This window comes from Gracilinanus agilis, chromosome X (genome assembly GCF_016433145.1).
Source record: "Gracilinanus agilis isolate LMUSP501 chromosome X, AgileGrace, whole genome shotgun sequence".
Lineage (NCBI taxonomy): Eukaryota > Metazoa > Chordata > Mammalia > Didelphimorphia > Didelphidae > Gracilinanus > Gracilinanus agilis.
In genome coordinates this window covers 22,953,306-22,975,718 of record NC_058136.1, presented here as the reverse complement: position 1 = coordinate 22,975,718, position 22,413 = coordinate 22,953,306, and the positions used below count along the sequence as shown (strand labels likewise).

At 38.4% G+C, this 22,413-nt stretch overlaps 1 pseudogene; it reads left to right on the top strand.

The window, feature by feature from the left end:
* Window positions 1-17,171, top strand: part of LOC123253525 — a 73,182-nt pseudogene extending 56,011 nt beyond the window's left edge.
* The last annotated feature ends 5,242 nt before the right edge of the window (window positions 17,172-22,413 follow it).

Genomic DNA, 22,413 nt, shown 5'->3' with positions numbered 1-22,413 from the left:
GAGAGAGAGAGGGAGAGAGAGAGGGAGAGAGAGGAGAGAGAGGAGAGAGAGGGAAAGAGAGAGAGGACAGAGAGAGAGAGAGAGAGAAAAGGAGGGAGGAAGGGAGAGAGAGAGGGAGAGAGAGAGAAAAGGCGGGAGGAAGGGAGAGAGAGGGAGAGAGAGACAGAGAGAGAGAGAGAGAGTGTGTGTTGGAAGGCTACAACTTAACTCTAGCCACTGACTAAAACTGAAATGCTTAGCTTTCCAACAAAAGGAAAAATAACAAATTCTCTCCCACTCTGACAAAGTTATAAAACCACCAATTGTCCATCTAAGAGGAGCCCCTTCCTCTTTAGAGGCGACACTGGCAGAATTCATTCGTGTGCCCTAGAGACAAAGGATGAGATATGCCCTAAAAGCCCCGGCTACATATGCAGGGATGACAAATGTGGGGAGCCAGGGCAGGGCAATCTTTTAGCTATATTGCTTATGAATGTGCTTAGGAGCATAACTTTCAAATACAAAGGGCCTTACTAAATGTGAGCCATAGAACACGCTTGAATCAGAGTATGATATAGATGCTTTCTTGCCTTCCCAGAGCCTCACCCCCCCCCTCATCCCCCAAGGTTTAAGTAAATGGAAAAAAAGAGCACTAGGCTTTCATGATAGACCGTCCCAATTATCTTTCAATTCTTTAGTCTATGGTCTGAAAGGACGACTTCATTTTCTAGCCAACAATTCACTCTCATTTCTTCACTAATTTTCACTGAAGCCTGAGCAACAAAAAATCATCTGTAGATGCTCCCTTCTCAAGCTGTCAGGGAACACCTGCCCACTTAACTTTCTATGTGGTATTCTCTCTTGCAAAGGCTATCACTCTGTCTGTCTGTACATGGCTTGCCCCTTTTGTAAGTTGACATGCAGCTTTTCTTCTCCAGCCTTACCTTTGAAATACAAGTTTCCATGGGGATTTCATTTAAACAGAGGCTGAGCCTCTTTAACTCATAAACCAGAAACTTATCAATTTGCCTTTTTTCCCCCCTGTAGCACAAGGACATTTTTTGAAGGAAGAGAAACCCATTAATGTGTCAATCAAAGCGGTATTTGCAAACACCAGGTCCCCATTGGACAATATGGACCCAGGAGGGAAACTGGTTTCTTGAGCTCATTAAATGCTTTCTGAATTCTAATACCAGAAAGGCCAGTCAGAGGGATGCCTTCTGGAGGATATGCAGAGCTTCCCCTGGAACATTTGCAGAAGAAGCACCCAAGTAAAATAAATTACATTTGTCACTCCTCCAATTATCAGAAAAGTGGATTATCCCTCCGGTTCCTCTCTCAAGTCTACTCCCTAGTGTTTGATTACTGTTTTGGAAAGGCAAATAAATACAGAGTGCGCTATTATTCAAGTAATTCAGTGCAGATTGGGCACAACATAAAATTACGCTTATAGCATCTGTCAAATGAATCGGATGATTATCAAATGTAGTCGGGCATGCAGAATTCAGTATTTATGAATTGGATCTGATTTCTGAAATATCAGTTTAGGGCTCTGACAATTAATGCAAAAGGAGAGAGACAGAGACTATCTCCAGATTTACGTTTTCAATTGCTGCTAATGGACGGACCTTTACCAGGATGCCAAATGGGAGAAAGAAAGAACAGATGTTAAACCCGGGAGAGAGAAAAGTTGTGGGCCTCCATGTGGGTGCTGGGTTTTCACTGAATCCTTACCAGCTGCACTGAGGCATTGGCTCCTTGGTTAAATATTAACTCTTTGCCTCCAAATGTTTATGGGCCTTCTCCCTGACTGCTTCCTGTCCCTCTGGAGTGCATTCTCGACATCTGCCTCGACTTTGGCTTTTTTTCATTAAAGAATTGCTAAATCATTATAGCTCCCCAAAGAAATGTGGCGAGAGCAACACCCACTCTCCACAAGGCATTTTAGAAAGTAGCAATTGATGTGATATCTGTGAAACTGCCTGGGATGCTAAGAAGAAAGAAATGCTTTTCATTCAATTGAAAGCCACGACCATATTAATTAATTACCTTTTAAACACTGATATGTCAATGGCTCAATATTCAAACTAGATCATGGGAGCCGGGAGTGAGGAGAGGGGGAGACCCCAAACAAAAGGTGACTGAAATGATTCAATTAAAAAAAAAAGCACACTGCCAATCAACGTGATTTCATTTTAAAGGACAGGACAGATTACTGTACTGGATTCACCTTAACAATCATAACAATGGAGTCAGATTTCATAAAGATTGAGGGGAGGAAAAAAACGTGCCTTTGGAAAATGGAGTCGTCCTCAATATAGCAGGTGCTGGAACAAGGATTAGAGTGGGGTGTTTGCTTCCCAGTCAGCTGCTGTACTCAGATGACTTCTGGGTGGGATAAGTGCAGAGGTGGCATGAGTTGGTGGTCTAAGGCCCATTGCCACAGGGCAGGTGTCCACCCCTAGCAAACCAGGCAGGCACAATCAATACTAATTGGCCTTTGTTGGGATGCTCAATGGAGGCTCATTTCTGAATAGGTCTAGGGAAGGAATGACCTCTCCTTCTCTCAATCTGGCACCCCAAAGAGGATTCCCACTTGTGAATAATGTAATTCAGTCAATCCTAACTCCACAATAAAAACTTTATAGCCCCTACACTATCTACTCTCTACATAAGAATAATTCAGTCAGGCATGTTAAAGGCCTAGTTCTGCCCTCAATAGGGGCAAATGACTCAATTAAGACCAATTGGGAAACATATACATATCAAGGGGAGAATAGATCCCAAAAGATGCAAAGAATCTGCCTTTAGATCCGCTTTAGTGTACTTTCCACTGTCCCCTCCATAACTTGAATGCCAGCAAACTCCTCTATCTTGCTGTTAGATTTTTTTCCCCTAGAGGTTTGAGGTAGCTCTATTCTGGGTCTAAAGCTGTCAAAGGGGGTTCATTTTCAAACATGGGGGGCAGAACTGTAAGTAGGCAGTCTGATGCCTGAGGCAAATTCATTTGAGTTATATGGAATCATGGTCTAGGGGGAAATCTACTGCTCATTCCAGAGCTGCCCCACAGCAGTGTGGAGGTCACATTTGGTCTGGAAAAGCAGCATCTGTCCAGTGGATCCCTTTGCTGCTTGCTCATCATCTCAAAACAAAACTACTGGGGACCTTCTATCCTCTAGTTGGAAGACTCATGCAGGGAGGGCAGCACATCCCCTAGGTGGCTGTGGCACAGTCTACACTGGGGCAAAACTACAGTGGTTCTAGGCAAGTTACAATTCTACTTATATATATATATATATTTTTTTTTTTCTTCCATTGGAATCTGTTTTCTCTTAAGTCTGTTCCTGAGTTCAAAGAGGTATCCAGGAAATAAAGTAATTAACTCCTTCTAGATAAAAATACACACACACACACACACACACACACACACACACACAAATACATACATTTCTGTGTGTCTGTATGTGTGTGAAAAATAACCATAAGCCTAACATTGGCCTGTAGGCTATGGCTGACCTCTACTCTTCTCTCCGCCCCCCAACTGCCTCAAGGGCTCTTATAATATGGAGATGCCAGTGTGTCTTTGTGGGATTTCACTAATTATTATTATTATTTTTATAAATCCTTACCTTCTATCTTAGAATCTCTACTGTATATTAGTTGCAAGGTAGAAGAGTGGTATGGGCTAGGCAACTGGGGTTAAGTGACTTGCCCAGGGTCACATAGCTAGGAATTATCTGAGATAAAACCTGAACCCAGGACCTCTGGACTCCAGGCCTCCCTCTCTGTCCCCTTAGCTATCTAGCTGCCCATATTTTTCTAATTATTAATAAATATAAATATTCATATGATTAATAAAAACCTCTTTTCTCTGTATCACCTCAAACTATCATCCTCCCCCCCTTTCTTTTTTTTTTTTTAAACCTTATCTTCTCTCTTAGAATCAATACTCTGTATTGGTCCTAAAGGCAGAAGAGTGGTAAGGGTTAGGCAATGGGGGTTAAATGACTTGCCCAGGGTCACACAGCTAGGAAGTGTCTGAGGTCACATTTGAATCTGGAACCTCCTGTCTCTGGGCCTGGTGCTCTATCCACTGAGCCAACTAACTCGCCTCCCCTTCTCCCCACCCCTGTCCTGCTCCTTCATCTTTCATGGACAAACTTTGAAAGAATCCTGTTACCACCCATTCTTTAGTCTCCCCTTTCCTGGATCATCATCCATTTATTCCCCTCTTAGCAGGAGTACTCTCCCATGCCTATACTGTGTTCATTTCCTTTTCCTAGCTCCTTGCTTTCTCTTGATGATATCAACCATCATTAACATTCAATTGCCATCAGTACTCTCAAATCTTTGTACTTAGCCCTAATCTCTTCTCAGTCCTAGATTATCAATTTTTCTATCTCTGTCTGCCTGTCCATCTGTCTGTCTCTTGGCAAATTTTCTGATCAGGAAAAGAGACAAAGGGAAAAATATTGAGAATCCTTGTCCCTGTCTGATACCATGACCAAAAATAGAATCCAGACATCTTATTTTGAGAAATCTTCAAAGAAAAATGTCCAGATATCTTAGAACCAGAGGGGAAAATGGAAATAAACGACCAGTCACTTCCTGAAAGAAATTCCATATGAAAACTTTAAAATATATTTAAGAGCTCTACTTTTATTTAAAACTGCTAAATGGATAGTGCCCAAGGAATACTACAGAATTATCCATTCAGTCAACAAGCACTTACCAAGCACTTTTATTGTGTGTCAAGTAATCTGATAGTTGCTGGAGACACAAAATAAAAACCAAAACCTGCCCTCAGGGAGCTTACATTCCAAATCATTTGCATTTTTTTCAAAAAATATGTACCGTGGATGATATTGAAATTTCTTAGAATGTATTTTTAGCTGCTTTTGTTACTTTTTCAAGGAAGAGATGTCCTGTTGTATCTTTAGGGGAGAGTGTCTGTGGAGCCACCAGCCACTGGCTTTTTATGGGGATGCTAGCAGGAGGAGGGATGCTGGGGCTGCCTCCTTGCTTGGCCCAGCCCAACCTGGGGCTGTGGACTATGCAGGCCAGTGGATAGAAGAGCATCTCATCTTAGACTAATGTGTCTTTCAAAAGGCTCTTAACACAAGACAGATGAATGTAGTGTACAAGAGTACCAGATTAAAGGAGGAGCCACTATACTATTTCACACTCTCAACCTTGAGTCTCCAGGGAATACATTTCATCCTCAGAGTTTTAGCTGGTGTAGTCCATTGAGAGAAAAATGAATTATTTTGCTAATCTGACTTTGAATAACCTGGCTTCATCAGTCAACATGACGAAGTCTTTGCCTGCAACAGTAGCTTATGGATTCAATTTTACTAGAAATCCTCCTTTTACTAGAAATAACTAATTTTTCCCCAGTCATGTTACAATGGTTTGGTATAATATTTTCCTGATACATAGTAGGAAGGGCCCACATTATAACAGTAACCCAGGCCAAAGGACTAAGGAATTTTGCATTTCCAGCTTTACTATTCAAAAACATGGCTAGCGGCAGCTTAGGTGACTGAGTGGATGGAGAAATAGGCTTGGAGACAGGAGGTCCTGGGTTCAAATTTGACCTCAGACACTTCCAATGTTTTTATAAGGAATGGGTATTTTAAAAATCAAATGTTTTCTCTTTATCTATTGAAATAATTATATGGTTTCTTTTGGTTTTGTTACTGCTATGGTCAATTATGCTGATGACATAGAATCATTTCTGCATTCCTGGTATAAAACTCGATCATGGTGTATAATTATTGTGATACAATGCTGTAATCTCTTTGTTAGTATTTTATTTAAAAATTTTGCATCAATGTCTTGAACAAACCATGAAAGAACTCCGTAAGAAAAAGGCTCCAGGATTAGATGGATGCATAAGTGAATTCTACCAAACATTCAAAGAACAACTAACTCCAATAGTACCTAAACTATTGGGGAAAATAGGGGAAGAGGGAATTCTTCCAAACTCTTTGTATGCTACAAATAAGGTACTGATCTTTAAACCAGGAAGAGTTAAAACAGAGAAAGAAAACTGCAGATCTATCTCCCTAATGAACATTGATGTGAAATTTTTAAATAAAATACTAGCAAAGAGATTAAAGCATTGTATCACAATAATTATACACCATGATCGAGTTTTATACCAGGAATGCAGAAATGATTCTATGTCATCAGCATAATTGACCATAGCAGTAACAAAACCAAAAGAAACCATATAATTATTTCAATAGATAAAGAGAAAACATTTGATTAAAAAATACCTATTCCTTATACAAAAAATTGGAATAAATGGAAACCTCTTTAAAGTGATACATGACAACTATCTAAAATCATCAGCAAACATTACCTGCAATGGAGATAAACTAAAACCCTTCCCAATAAGGTCAGAAGTAAAGCAAAAGTGCCCAATATCACCACTACTATTTAATATTGTACTAGAAATGCTAACTATAACAATAAGAACAGAAAAAGAAATTGGAGAAATTAGAATAGGGAATGAAGAAACAAAGTTATTGCTCTTTGCAAATGGTATGCCTAGAGAATCCACCAAAAAACTATTAGAAAAAATTAACTTTAGCAAAGCCACAGGATACAAAATAACTCACACAAATCAAGATCATTCCTATTTACCACCAACAAAGCTCAATAGCAAGAGATAGAAAAGGAAATTCCATTCAAAATCACTCTAGACAACATAAAATACCTGGGGGTATATCTACCAAAACAAACCCAGCAAATAAATGAACACAATTACAAAACACTTTTCACACAAATAAAGTCAGACCTAAACAATTGGAAACATATTAATTGCTCATAAATAAGCCAAGCCAATATAATAAAAATGATAATATTACCTAAATTAAATTACCTATTCAGTGCCTACCTACCCAAAAATTATTTCATAGAACTAGAAAAAATAAGGACAAAATTCATATGGAAGAACAAAACACTAAGAATATCAAGAGAGTTAATGAAAAAAATTGGAAAGAAGGAGGCTTACCCACATCAGATCTCAAATTATACTATAAAGTGGTAATCATCAAAAGAGTCTGTACTGGCTAAGAAATATAACATTGGATCAATGGGAATAGATTAGGTAATCAACACATGGCAGTTAATGTCCATAATAACTTAGGGTTTGATAAACCCAATGATCCAAGCTTTTGGTGAAAGAACTCACTATTTGGCAAAAACTGTTGGGAAAACTGGCAAATAGTATGACAGAAACTAGAACTAGAGCAACATTTCACACAATACATCAGGATAAAATCAAAACAGATATTTGATCTAAAAATAAAGGGTGATACCAAAAACAAATTAGGGAAACACAGAAAAGTTTACCTTGCCAGACTTATGGATAAAGGGAAGAATTTATGATCAAACAAGACACAGAGAAAATTATGAAAAATGAAATAGATAATTTTGATTGCATAAAATTAAAAAGGTTTTGTACAAACAAACCCAATGCAAACAAAATTTGAAGAGAAACATCAAATTTAGGGGGGAAATTATAGCAAATATCTTTGATAACAGCCTCATTTCTCAACTATAAAGAAAACTGAGGCAAATTTATAAGAACACAAAGCATTCCCCAAATGAAAAATGGTCAAAGGATATGAACAGGTAGTTTTCAGAAGAAGAAATTTAAATTATCCACAATCACATGAAAAAATGCTTCAAATCACTACTGATTAGAGAAATGCAAATTAAAAGAACTCCGAGATGCTATATCACACCTATCAAATTGGCTAACATGACCAAAAAGGAAAATGATAAATGTTGGAGGGGATGTGGGGAAATTGGGACATTATTATACTGGAGAACAATATGGAACCAGGCTTGGAGGGCCATAAAACTATGCATACCCTTTGACCCAGCAATACCACTACTGGTCTGTAGCCCAAAGAGATCAGAGATAAGAGAAAAGGACCCACTTGTTCCAAAAATATTTTTAGCAGCTCTTTTTGTAGTGGCAAAAAATTGGAAAACTGAAGGGTTGTCCATCACTTAGTGAATTTATGAACAAGCTGTGGTATATGGTTGTAACAGAATACTGTTGTGCCATAAGGAATGATGAACGGGATGAGTTAAAAAAAAAACCCCGGGAAAGACATATATTAAAGTGATGCAAAGTGAAGTGAGCAGAACCAGGGGAACAATGTATACAGTAACAAAATGTTATATGATAATCAACTGTGAAGGACTATATTATCAGCAAAGCAAGTTTCCAAGATAATCACAAGAGACTCATGATGAAAATGCTATCCACAGCCAAAGAAGAAATTGTTGGAGTCTGAGTGCAGATCAAAGCATGCCATCTTCTACTTTATTTCCTTCATGAGATTGTTATTGTATGTGTGATATGTGTCTTTTATCACAACATTAGCAATATGGAAATATGTACTGCATGAAAGTACAGCCATAACCTATATCAGACTACTTATTGCCTTGAGGAGGTGGGGAGAATGTAGAGAGGGAAAGTCTCTGAATCTTAAAATGTCAGAAAACAATTGTCAAAAATTATTTCTACATGTAAATGAAAAATAAAATAAAAACCAAAATATAAATAGCTCGACTTGGACTTCTGCATGTGTTGCAGATCCCAATAGCATTTATGGTCTTCACTGGAATCACATTCAATTTTATTTTGGGCTCTTTATTTGGAGAAATTTCTAGAAAATTTTCTAGATGGGTTTGGGAGTTCCTTTTGTGGCTCAAACCTGTTTCATCTTAGGCTCACAATGGTGCAAAAATAATAAAGGAATTGAAGAAATCTGTATTTGTTGCAATAATTTTGCTAATCACATATAAACTGGTGATGCCACTTCTGAATAGATGGTAGAGCTCTTGGCAAGACCAGTGGGTTTAATGAACCGTATTAGTTTATCAAATAATGCATTTTTATATGGAGTTCTTCCAGTAGCACTGGGAGTAGCTATCATTGCAACAAAATTCAACATAGAAGTAGAAGTTACAACTTCAAGGATGGTGACAAGTATTTTTGTCTCTGTTCATGTATGTTTCTTCTGGTTACTGACCATTCCTTCCATAGATTCAAAGCAAATGGCATATGCCATCCAGAATGTTAGCTTTGATATAAGCATTAGCAGTTGGGTCTCCTCAGTCGGGTCCCTTGCTGTTCTACTTCTGAGTAAGAAATATAACAGCTGCCTCATCTGATGACAACCAATACTCATTGCTTAATCTATTGTCTACGCTGGAATGACGATATGGAATTGTTAAGGAGAAAACTTCTGTTGAATAAATTCTGATGCTTGTTTTCTCTATAGCACTTACCCATGGATCAGGTTACTATTAGTTTTTTTGCTTCTGTTGAAGAAAGAAAAAGATAATACAAATTCTTGTAGGAATTATCAAGATACCGTGATGGGGTGTTCCTGCCCTCCTTGTGGGTGTTCTTCTGATATCTGGAAAACAAAATGGTGATAGCATTAACAGCCTTTTTTAATGGGAAAAATCAGATGATCACCACAGCAGTCACCCTGTTTTATAGCATATTGGCATTTGGCGTATCATTTATGTGTATTAACAAGTGTATAAAGGAAGGGAATTATGAGGATTAGAGCTCTGCTCTCGGAACAGCAAAGCAGGGAAAGCTCAAAAGACTGCTATTAAGGAAAGTCCAATGCCAGTAAACGAACCAGAACTTTTTACAACTTCTACTATAGGAAGAAGTTCTTCTTTATGTTTAGTAGGCAATATTGAACTCTGCCATTATTCAGGAGAGTCTATAGCAAATACCAGGCTGGGTGGAACGCTAACTTCATTCTTGGGGACAGATGAGCATTGGGTGAACCAGTATAGTTCACAGAGATGTGTATTATTCATGAAGAACATCTTCTACAAACAATGGCTAGATATGCATTTCTGTTTTTATTACTTATTGTCAGCTTCCTTGCTCATCATTCCAATTGCTTGTGGTGGCTGTTCAACCAGGATCAGGTTCTTGGAGCAGTGGATACAGCACTGGGCCTAAAGTCAGGTGGTGATGGTAAAAAGTCTGGAAAAGCAGTGAAGAGTGGAAGGTTTGATCTAGAACTCTTGTCCAAAAAAGGCTAGAAACCCTAAATAGTTCTGGAACCAGTCCAACCTTTGAGGTTCCAAAGATTTAAACATACTTTGGGGCCAGACTGTATGACCAAATGAGGCCCACTCTTGTAGAATCTAGAGTTGATCTCTAGGTCATCCATAGAATAGTTGTTAGATGGTACAGTTGAGAGAGTTCTGGGTCCGGAGTCAGGAAGACCTGAGTTCAAATACAGATTCAGATACTTATTAGCAGTGTGATCCTGGGTAAGTCTCTATTTGCTTCAGTTTCTTCATCTGTAAAATGGGGATAATAAGAACACTACTTTACAGAATTGTGAGGATCAATGGAAAACCTGTAAAGCACTTAGCGTGATACACATAGCAAACACTATACAAGTGTTTATCCTCCTCTTCCTCTTCATTATTATGATGATGATGATGTTATATGTTGAATTACACTTTTTGTTGCTGTATTTAATTCTGGCCGAGGTTTATTTCCTTTAGAACTCTGGGTTAGACAAACATTTAATCATTCTGCTTTTCAAAAGAAGATTTGAATTCCTGTGAGGTAATGAAGAAAGCAGGAAATGGATGATAATCCATTCCTAAGGAAATCCAAATGACCTGTCAATGGTTTGTCCATTATCACCACGATCTCTCTCTGTCAGAAGCAGTGTCAAGGAGAGATGTGGTGAGCAAAGGCTTCTACTGGAATTTTCTGTGATGTAGAACTGTTCAAATGAAGTTGGCCTTGCCTTGGACCATGGTGAATCTGTGCTACATGGAGACAGGCTGGTACAAGGGGGTGTTGCCCAATACATTACCAATAAATATACATTTGAGGATGAATGTCTGTTCTGCCAATTTTTCAGGCCAGTCCCCCAGAGAGTCCTCTAGACACTAATTGAGACTGATCTTTACAGGACAGACAGAAATCGAGCACTTACACTTTTCCATTTTATTTTCTCCCCAAACTGAAAATATATGGATACAAAACACACAAGGAAACTTTATCAAGCAAAAAAATGAACAATTTCCTTTACTAATTATTGTAATAATTAATAATTATAATTATTAGGAAGTTCCTATTAAACAAAATAATCACTAATTGGAGCAAAAATTGTTAGCATCTGATTTGGATGCAATTAATATAATTTTAATATCAAAACCACTGCTATAAAATTGCTGAATCTAATAGCTGGATATTAAGCAGTAAATGAATCTAATGATTATGTACACTGCTTAGCACTTACAAACCACACTTTATGGGAAGACTTGGAAATCATTTTATTAAAATTCTTCATTTTCTTTCCGCCTGCAAATTCCTTAACAAGTGGCACTCATTCAGCCCAGGAATACAATGAATTTGTTTTTAAAGTTCACTTATTCCTGTTTTTCCATGAAAAAGTGGAGGATAATTTCCAGAAACCTATAACAACAGTTAAAATATCACCTCATCTGTAATTTTTGATGTGTCACAATTAGAGTAATTTAGCTTATATTACACCAACAAGATTACTACCACAATTGTGATATGCATTTATAATTTTGCATATACTAGCTCAGAAAATGTATATTTAATCTCAACCACAATTCAGAGAAATTAAGATAAAAAAGAAGTGATTCAATTAAATAATAATTTATCATATATCCTCTATGTGCTAAGTAAGCACTTTTCTAGGCACTGGGGATACAAAGATAACAATGAAAGTCTTTTACATATTTTGAACTATTTTTAAAAGCTGAATCTAATATGCACTTATAAATCTTAGAATTCAATGTTTGGCATGCTCATCCCTAAGAATTTTAAGTTTAAATTATTCATACTGTGTACAGTGTGAAAAATTATTCCTGCTTTGAAATTAGTGAAAAAAGACTGGAGAGAAAAAGGTGATCATGTTATCTTTGACTTGGAGTTTTATGGGGGAAAAATTAGAACTAGGGATCATACAATAATTTGTATGACTCAATATTCAAGGAGACTTATTTCATAAGTTTTAACATTAACTACTTTTCTAAAATGTCTAGAAAATATGCCCTAGTAGCCTGACTTTTTAAGCTCTACTTACTGACAAACCCCTATGCCAAATTTAGTCCATCTGCTAATTTAACAAAAAAAAGTTTCTTTGTATTTAATTGCATCTATCTTCAATATTAATAAGAGTTTTTCTATTTTCTATTGGAGCTTTATTTTTTAAAAAGTGAATAAGGCTCACTTTACTGTCCATTTCAAATCAGCATTTAAAAAATGAGAATTCTATCATATTTAATAATAATAAAACTAGCAGCACATAAGTGTAGCCAAGATGATGAGGTAAAGGCAGTTACACATTTAAGTACTCCAAAATTCCCATCCAAACAACTTTTAAAAAGTCCCTCAAGGGCAGCTGGGTAGCTCAGTGAATTGAGAATCAGGCCTAGAGATAGGAGGTCCTAGGTTCAAATCCGGCCTCAGACAGTTCCCAGCTGTGTGACCCTGGGCGAGTCACTTGACCCCCATTGTCTACCCTTACCACTCTTCCGCCTAGAAACCAATACACAGAATTTAAGGGTTTAAAAAAAAGCACCTCAAAATAAATTCTGGAGTGGCAAAACAAACAAAAGGGTAGAAATAAAACAATTTTCCTGCCTAGGAAAACTTAGAAGGTTAATAGAAAAGGCGCATCTTATTGGGTGGGTTAAGAGGGGAGCACAGTCTAGAGCAGTGATGGTGAACCTTTAGAGACAGAATGCCAGGCTCTGCCCCCATCCCACCCCCCAGACCACGTGCCATGCTTGCCCTGCCCCAAGATGGCATGCCTGCTCCTCCTCCCCATCAAGTGCACCCTGCCCCAACTCTTACCCCAAACAGGGGAGGGAGGAAGCACTCCCATTGGGCTGCTGGTTGCAGGGGTGGGTGAAGTGAGTAATGTCTTCAGTGAGTGTAGAGAGGGGGAGGGGAGGGGCATGAATACTCTGTTCCCCTCCAGCTCTGCCACCTCTAAGCTACCCACCTTACTCCCTATACACTCCCATTAGGCTGCTGGGCGGAGGGGAGGATGATATGAAAAAATGTTATCAGGCACAATGAAGAGAAAGAAGGGAGCAGCTCTGCCCAAGTCCCTCTGCCTTTCTAGTAACAAATTCTGGGGGAGGGGAGGGCAGCCACGTGCCCACAGAGAGTGCTCTGCATGCCATCTTTGGCACCCATGACATAGGTTCACCACCACTGGTCTAGAGCATGTCACACAGGAAAAACTAGCAAAGAGGCCCACTGCAAGGCTTGAGAGGACTTGAGCCTCAATGCAAGGCAGACAACCATGGCCACACCCAAACCAATTGCAGACCTTGGGGGCAACTGAATAGTTGAATAGTAACTGCCCAAGTTCTTAATCCACAGACAATAAGGAGGTCAGACAATTGGTCATAAGGAGATTACAGAGGATCTGGATCCTTAGTTATGTTAGGAATCTGTTTCATTGCCCATATGGGGATCCAAATTTCAGTCCCAGGATGAGGAGGAAAACTAACACTCTAGAATTCTGGCCTCAGGGGGCAGAGACCCTGGTCTCAGTTCCAGGACAGAAAAGATTGCTTTTGATTGCTCACAAAATATAGACCAGATGAGCAGTGACCATACCTCTCCTTAGATCATATCACCTTAGAAGAACCCCAAATTCACAACCCCCCAGAACTAGCTCTGAAAAATAATAGGAAAAAACACTTGAAGCATCAGATATTGCCCCCTTCACCCCGGGAGCAGAGCCCAATTTTAACATAAAGTCAAGAAATGGGCTGGAAAAATGAGTAAGCAACAACAATAGCAACAAAACGCCCTGACCATTGAATAGTTCTAAGGTGATAGGGAAGATCAAAACACAAATTCAGAAGAGGAAAACAATGGCAAAACCACTACATGCAAAGCCTCAAAGAAAAATGTGAAGTGATCTCTGGCCTAAAAAACTCATTGAAGAGCTCAAAAAAGGATTTAAAAAATCAAATAAGAGAGGTATAGGGAAAATTGGGAAAATAAATGAAAATGATACAAAAAAATCAAGAAAAAATAAACAACTTGTAAAGGAAGCACAAAAATACTGAAGAAAATAAAATCTTAAATATCAGAACTGGAAAAATGATAAAACATATCAAAAATTCCCAAAAAATCAGTGAAGAAAACAATTCCTTATGAAGCAGATTTGGCTAAATGGAAAAGGAGATATAAAAGATCACTGAAGAAAATGATTCCTTAAAAATTAGAATTGGGGAAATGGAAACCAGTGACTCCATGAGACATCAAGAAACAATAAAACAAAATCAAAAGAATGAAAAATATAAGAAAATGTGAAATATCTCACTGGAAAAACATCTCACCAGGAAAACAGATCCAGGAGAGATTATTTAAGAAGTACTGAATTATCTGAAAGCCATGATTTTAAAAAAGAGCCTAGATATCATATTTCAAAAAATTAAGAAAAGTTGCCCTAATATACTAAACCATGGTGAAAATAGAAATTGAAAGATTCTGTCCATGACCACCTGAAAGAGATCCTCAAATGAAAACTTCCAGGAATATTATAGCCATATTTCAGAGTTCTCAGGGCAAGGAGAGAATACCACAAGCTGCCAGAAAGAAACAATTAATATAGTGGTTCCCAAACTTTTTTAGCCTACCGCCCCCTTTCCAGAAAAAATATTACTTAGCACCCCATGTCACATACTATCACCGCCCCCTTACAGTTATTCACTGCCCCCAAATGCACCTGTGGCCATCACCACTCTCCTGGATTGCTGCAGCACCCACCAGGGGGCAGTGGCGCCCACTTTGGGAATCATTGAATTAATATATTACAGAGTCACAGACAGGATAACACAAGATTTAGCAGCTTCCACTTTAAAGGATCAGAGGGTCAGAAACATGACATTCCAGAATTCAAAGGAGCTAGGATTACAACCAAAAATCACCTAGCTGGCAGAAGTAAGTATAATTATTCAGGGGGGAAAATAGATGCTTAATGAAATAGAGGACTTTCAAAAATTCCTAATGGAAAGATCAGAGCTAAATAGAAAATTTGATTTTCAAATATAAGACTCAGTAGAAGTATAGGAAGGTAAACAAGAAAGAGAAATTATATAGGATTCAATAGTCAAACTATTTATATTCCTATATAGAAAGATATGTGTAATTCCAAAGAACTTTATGATTATTAGCATAGTTAGGAGTATACATAGATAGAGGACACAGGTATGGTTTGACTCTGATGGAAAGATAATGATATTAAGAGGTAAGAAAGAGGGATGCACTAGGAGAAAGTGGAAAGGGGAGATAGAATGGGGTAAATTATCTCACATGAAAGGGTGACAAAAGAGATTTTACAGTGGAAGAGAAGCTGGGGAGTAGAAAGCCATGCTTGAACCCTATCATCATCAGAATTGGCTGAAAGAGGGAATAACATTAACACTCAGTTGGGTATAAAAATCCATTCTACCTGACTATCTTTTAGCATTGAAAATACTGACAGAAGATTGTTGACCATTATGATCTATAGCAGTAGTTTCCAAACTTTTTTGGCCTACCACCCCCTTTCCAGAAAAAATATTACTTAGCTCCCTGGAAATTAATTTTTTAAAATTTTATCAGCAATTAATAGGAAAGATAAATGCACCTGCGGTCATCACCACCTCCCTGGATAGCTGTAGCACCCACCAGGGGGCAGTAGCACCCACTTTGGGAATCAGTAATCTATAGGCTTGATTCATAGAATATTATGTTGAAATATTTTTAAAATTAAAGATATGCCAGTATTATTGAACAAAAATATCTTTGTAACTGTGACCTTGATAACACAGCAAGTTTCTCAAAAAATCTTTTAGTTTTTGTTGGAAAAAAAATTAGATAACTAAATTTTGATGGACTCAGCACAGCTCTGTGGCTTCTTCTAATTACATTTAGAAATAAGTGAATAGGAGCAAAGGAAGAGAATGGTGGGAGTATGCCATGTCTGGGGTTTGGCAAAACATGGTTAGTGATATTACAAGGGAGTAAGGGTTTTGAAAGTAGAAGAAAGTATAGAATTGAATTGGTTCACCAGGGAGAAGCATATAATCAATGAAAGGGAGATGGCCTGAGAAAAACTAAGAGGTGAAGGGAATGGAGGTTATGGAAACTCTTCTGTTCATTTCTACTCCTGTGTGACATCCCTAGTTTAGATGGGAGGGTCTGTTCAGTGGCTTATGCCATGTTTTTCAAAAGGCAAAACACTTACTTTTTGTACTAACTTTCCCTCTTTTTCAAAAATCAATCACTAAGAGCATGCCCATTTCACACTTTCCAGAACTGAACTGGGGCATCACACAGTCAGCACTTGGAACACTTCTCAACCAGGATGAATAAGAATGAGTTGCTTATTCGACCTCATTGACTCCTTAAGCAAAGCCTAAGCTCCAAAAGGTTCCTTTTTCTTCCAGTACCTCTGGACAGATGGCTCAAGGAAGTCACGGTATTAGATACGGATGGTTTCTTAGGGCAAGTGGTATTCTTTTATCTCTTCTCCCCAGCCTCAGGAAGCCCTAATCCAGGGCCACTTCACAAGGATTATTGTGAGTAGCTTGGGCTGCTTAATATATGTGGCAGAAATGCAGATATCAGGGAGTATACACTAGTCAAGCCTCCCCAAAGCTCTCCAACTAGTGAAGAGGAAGGTGCTGGGGGCCAGACCTCACACAGTAATGCAGTGGGGCAAGTAGAGATGATATCAAACAGTTGGCTGGAAGACCCACTTGGTTGAAATAGTAGGAACTTCTGATGATGGGTATGGGAAACACTGATAATGATAAATTATTCTTACAACTCCTTCCATTAAGAGGTTGTGGGTAATCAAAAGAAGAGCATGGTTCCAGTCCCCTTCAAGTTTATAATGGAAGGCAGCTTTAATATGGGGTATGATAAAGGAATAGTGCCACCTTCTCCTATGTCTCCAACCAACACACTTACTTCTGGGAGGCTCCTGGGCCTCAACCAGCAGCGATTCCAGGAGTTTATCTCTGTCCATGTACATTGGGGCTCCTTGAAAGGAACTCGGGGATTTGATGAAGACTATGATGTGCCTGTGCTTCTAGCCAATACCAGTGCTTCCTGGCACTGAAGGAGATCGCTGCTGGGTGCAGCTACTTCGGGGAGCTTTAGCACAATTTAGGCATAGCAAGTTCACTGCTGTTCATTTCCTGGGACAAGCTGCCATTGATACTGAGGAATAGCCAGCCTGCAGCTTTGGAAGCAATGTGACTAGGATTTGGAGCTGAGACTCCTATCCCACCCCAGGCCCTACCACCACAGTAGCTGCATTTCCCAACAATAAACACCCCCAAAATTGCCCCCAAAAGACATTTTGAGAATTAGAGGAAAAATAGATGAATTGGAAACAACAAAAACTATAGAGATGGTAAAGAAAATAAAAAATGTTGCTTTGAAGATAGTAAAATAATATAATCAATAAACGGAAGTCACACTGAAGAAGAAATAAAGATTGCACAATTATCTGTTATACAGAATTCCAAAGAAATGTAAAATGACCTCCATTACATGCATAAAATATCTTAACAGTTCCTGCGGAGGAAGGACCACATCTTCTATTTATCCTTTTTTCCTCTATTCCTCTCCAATCCCTCCTACTTCTTCCAGCCAGCTTAGTGCTATATACATACATAACTTACATTATTGACATAGCACCTTATGATTTACAAAGGGTTTTCCTTATGACAACCATAAGAGAAAAAAGAGTGAAAAGAATGTTATCCCCATTTTATAGATCAGTAAACTCACAGTTGCACATGGCCACACAGCTAGTATGAGAAGGGGAGATTAAGTCTAGGTATCTTGAATCCAGGGGCAGCTCGGTGGATATAGAGTATCAGGCCTGGAGTCGAGAGTACCTGAATTCAAATCTGGCCTTAGTCACTTATTGGCGGTTTCATTTTATCCTATTTGCCTCAGTTTCCTCATCTGTAAAATGAGTTGGAGAAGAAAATGGCAAACCACTCCAATATCTGTGCCAAGAAAACTCCAAAAGGGGCCATGAAGGGTTGGACAAGACTGAAAAACAACTGAACAAAAACATCCTGAATCTGGGACTCTTTTCATTATACCAGATTGATTGTCTTCATAATAAGTACTTAATATAAACTTATTGAATGAGTAAATAAACAGAAGGAAAAAAAACCTGTTGTGGCATCCCAAAGAGAGAAGGATGTAAGCTTCTTGAGGGCAGATAAAAAACTTTTTTTTTTCATTGTATCTGCAATGCCTAACATAGTCACTGTCATGAAATAGACACTTGGTAAACATTTGTTGAGTGAATGGAAAGGCTACTTCCCAAACCTGCAAAAGAGACAAATAATAGCAATTAATCACTTGTCTAATAACTAAGGGACACAACTTATTGGTGGGGTCTTTTTAACCCACTTTACTCATGGGGCAGGCATGCGAGAGAGCCAGCAGATGGCTGAGCCTTCTCCACACACCCCACCCCCACCCCAACCCCCACCCTTCCTAAAGTAGGAGCCATCTGCTGGCTCTCACACACTCCTGGCTAAGCTGGTAACAATTTGCTTTCTTTTCATTTTCAGAGAATTTAGGGACCTGATTTCATTTGTACTGCCCTTGACCTTAGATTAGGTATGAGAGAGAACAACTCAGAAGAACATGGTTTCAGCATTCTTTAAATGTCAAAATTAAGTGCTATCAGAACAGAGAAACCTGATTAGGGCAGTAACACTGAAGCTAACAAGGCAGTCTATCTGCTGGAAAATAGAGAGAGAATCTTATGGTTTTCCAAAAAATAATTGTGATTTAAATCTCTTGCTGAGCTGAGTTAAAAGTGGTGAGAGGAAAAAGGGCAGGATTCAGGAATATTTCTTTGAAAAGAAAAACAAGCGAATTTCTGTCACATGAGGTGATAATGGAGAGAATATTTTAATGGATCGCTGAGAAATGAGTACCTCTTTATTGCAGTCGTAGGCTCCATCAATTGACCTCCGATGGATAAATAAGAGACAACATAGGCATCTGCTTGGCAATTTCAGTACTGTCCTTTAGAATCTTTGCAAGGAATTGGAACCAACAAGTGACCTATGAACTTAATGGAAGTCTAGAGTAAAGAACAGAACTCAAGGTGGCCAGGCTCCCTCCTCAGATCACTTTCTCTTTTTTTAAAACCTTTACCTTCCATCTTAGAATCAATACTGTGTATTGGTTTTAAGGCAGAAGAGTGGTAAGTGCTAGGCAATAAGTGACTTGCCCAGGATCACACAGCTAGGAAGTATCAAGACCAAATTTGAACCCAGGACCTCCTGTCTCTAGGACTGGCGTTCTATACACTGAGTCACCTCACTGCTGCCTCAGATTCCTTTCTAAAAGGCAAGATGCAATCAGTGTGCTCTTTATAATTAACGATTCATGGGATCATAGAGTTAGACCTAGAAAGAGCTCTAGGTCACACAGTTCAATTATCTTATTTTAAAGAAGAGGAAACTGAGACCAAGAGAAGTAGCATGACTTCCACAGAGCTGGGATTTGAATCCATGTCCTTTGATTCCATATATTGGGCCTGGAGAAGACAAGAAGAAATAAATCTCCCTCCTAACTGGGATATCTGGATATGACTGTGATGAAAAGAAAAAGGCATCAATAAAACTTTAAAGCACTGAATGAATTTTTAAAATGAGAAAACTGACCATTCCTCACCTCACTTCCTCTAAAAATAAAAAAACCCCAACAGAACCTGGAGTACTCTAGAGGCTGTGACATGACCAGATAGGACCTTGGTTTTTGGACAATATCGCCATCATTACTTCATTATAGGTACTGACTTCAATCAAGCCTGCAGTAAATTGCAGTAGCTCAAATAAATTATGAGATGTGCGAATTTAGAGATATTTCCATCCCAAATGTTTATACAGACTATTTGTACCTGATCTGTGGTAAAGCTCATAGTGGTCTGATCAGCCATAGTCAAACACACTCACACTGTACACTGATTCCAACAGAGTGATATCATTTTTGTCCTCTTCAAGTATAAAAAGACAACAACCAACTCACTGTAAGGAATAATAATTTCCCTTCTTCATTCTGGGGAGGAAGTGTGGTGGCCCAACTGAGAGAGAGAGTGGGTCTCAGAGTTAGGGAGTTGGGGATTCATTCAAGCCCTGCCTCTTCTACATATTAACTGTATGACTAGCTAAGTCCCTTCACTTTGCAATCTCCCAAGAAATTCTCTAAGAATATATCCAACAGATGCCAATTCACTTTGGTGAAGTATGTTTCCTCATCAGGAGTTTTCCACATTATTGAAAAAAATAATCCCTGAAATAGGGGATTCATAAGATTTTGAGTTTTAAGAGAATTTAGAGAACACCTAGATAAGTCTTTCATTTTAGAGAAAAGGGAACAAATCCTAGACAGTTTGAGTGACTCTCCCAAAGTAACAAAACTATTAAGTGTCTGCTCTCTATACAGAGATCATCTTATTGATCAGAATTACTAAGTCTTGCAAATCTAAAAATGGAATAGGATAGAATAATACCTCAGGAGGTAGAGGAGTCCCCATGAATCTTCCTCTAGGAGCTGGATGATTATTTGGCAGCGATGAGTTGTACTAGATAACTGAGGTCCTTTCCATATCTCAGAGTCTATGATTTTTAAAAATAATTTCTTAATTTATTTTTTAGAATATTTTTCCATGGTTACATGATTCATGTTTTCCCCTCCTTCCTCCCTCCCTCCTCCCAGAACCGATGAGCAATTCCATTGGGTTTTATGTGTATCATTGTTCAAAACCTATTTCCATATTATTAATTTTGCAATAGAGTGATCATTTAAAGTCAAAATCACTAATCATATTTGCATTGAACCATGTGATCAATCATATGTTTTTCTTCTACATTTCTGCTCCCACAGTTCTTTCTCATAAGTCCTTCTGGGCTGTCCTGGATCATTGCATTGCTACTAGAAGAGGAATATGGTTGTGCCACAGTGTATCAGTCTCTGCGTATAATGTTCTCAGAGTCTATGATTTTAATAAAATGAAAAGGAAGAGGAAGTGATGTCACAATAATGTCCATATACAGCCCGGAGGGGTTATTGTTTCCAATTAGCAAAGAACAATCATGGGATTTTATGTTCTTTTAATGGGAAGGAAGGAGGCCTAGCAATACTAGATCTCTAACTATACGAAAGAGCAAGAGTTATCAAACCATTTGGGTACTGGTGAAGAAATAGAGAGGTCAAACAGTGGAACAGATCTGGTATGTAACAATATATATATTCCATATGTATTGAAAGCAAATGAACAAAGAAGCTTCATGTTTGATAAACTCAAATATTACAACCACTGGGGTAAGACCTATTTGAAAAAAAACTGCTCATGAAACTGGAAAACAGATTAATAGAAACTTGGCATGGACCAACGCTTCACACCATACATGACTTAGAAATTAAGGGCTTTAACATAAACAAATTAGAGTATCAAAGAACAAATTATCTTGCAACTCTTTTCTTCCTCTGTGACAAAAAAAGTGTTATTTTAATAGCTACCTTACAATATTAGGTCCTACATTTCAATAATATATATGGGTTTTTGTTTAGATCCTTTCTAAGTCAATGTCTTTCATTTAAATATTTCAAATGTGTACCTTAAGTATGTGTTACCATTGCTATTATTGCTATTGTTATAGATGCTTATTAATTTTTATTGTTCAGTCATTTTTCAGTTATATCCAACTCTTCATGACTCCATTTGGGGTTTTCTTGGCAAAGATCCTGGAATGGTTTGCCATTTCCTTTTCCAGCTCCTTTTCCATGTGAGGAAACTGAGGCAAACATGGCTAAGTGTCTTGCCTAGGGTCATGTAGTAAATAAATGTATGAGACCAGATTTGAACTCAGGAAGTTGAGTTTTGCTGACTCTAGACCTGGCACTCTAGCCACTGTACTACCTAATTGCCCAACTGTCATTAATAGGACCCCCAAATAGTCATGAGGCATATATCAATTTTTATTGAGGAGACCACTACTGTCACTGACCAGCTATGCTGTCCATCTGCATAAGGCCAATCAGGAATAGTTTTGTTTGGAAGTTATTCCATCATTGGTCTGGTGCAGTCTGACAGTTCATCCAAGATGTGGCAGGGATTGTAGTAATGTCCTCCAACACTAATTCAAAACAGAAAGGTCCAGAGACACAGTCTGAGAATACAGTGTTCATTGTTTTTTTTTTTCTAAAAACACTAAAGTAACTTAAGAGCTTCTTAGCATTTCATATATCATCTCATAAGCAACTGGAGAGGTGTGAGGAGAAGGCTCTAGGGTCTTCTAGATGGGTTACAGAAGCCC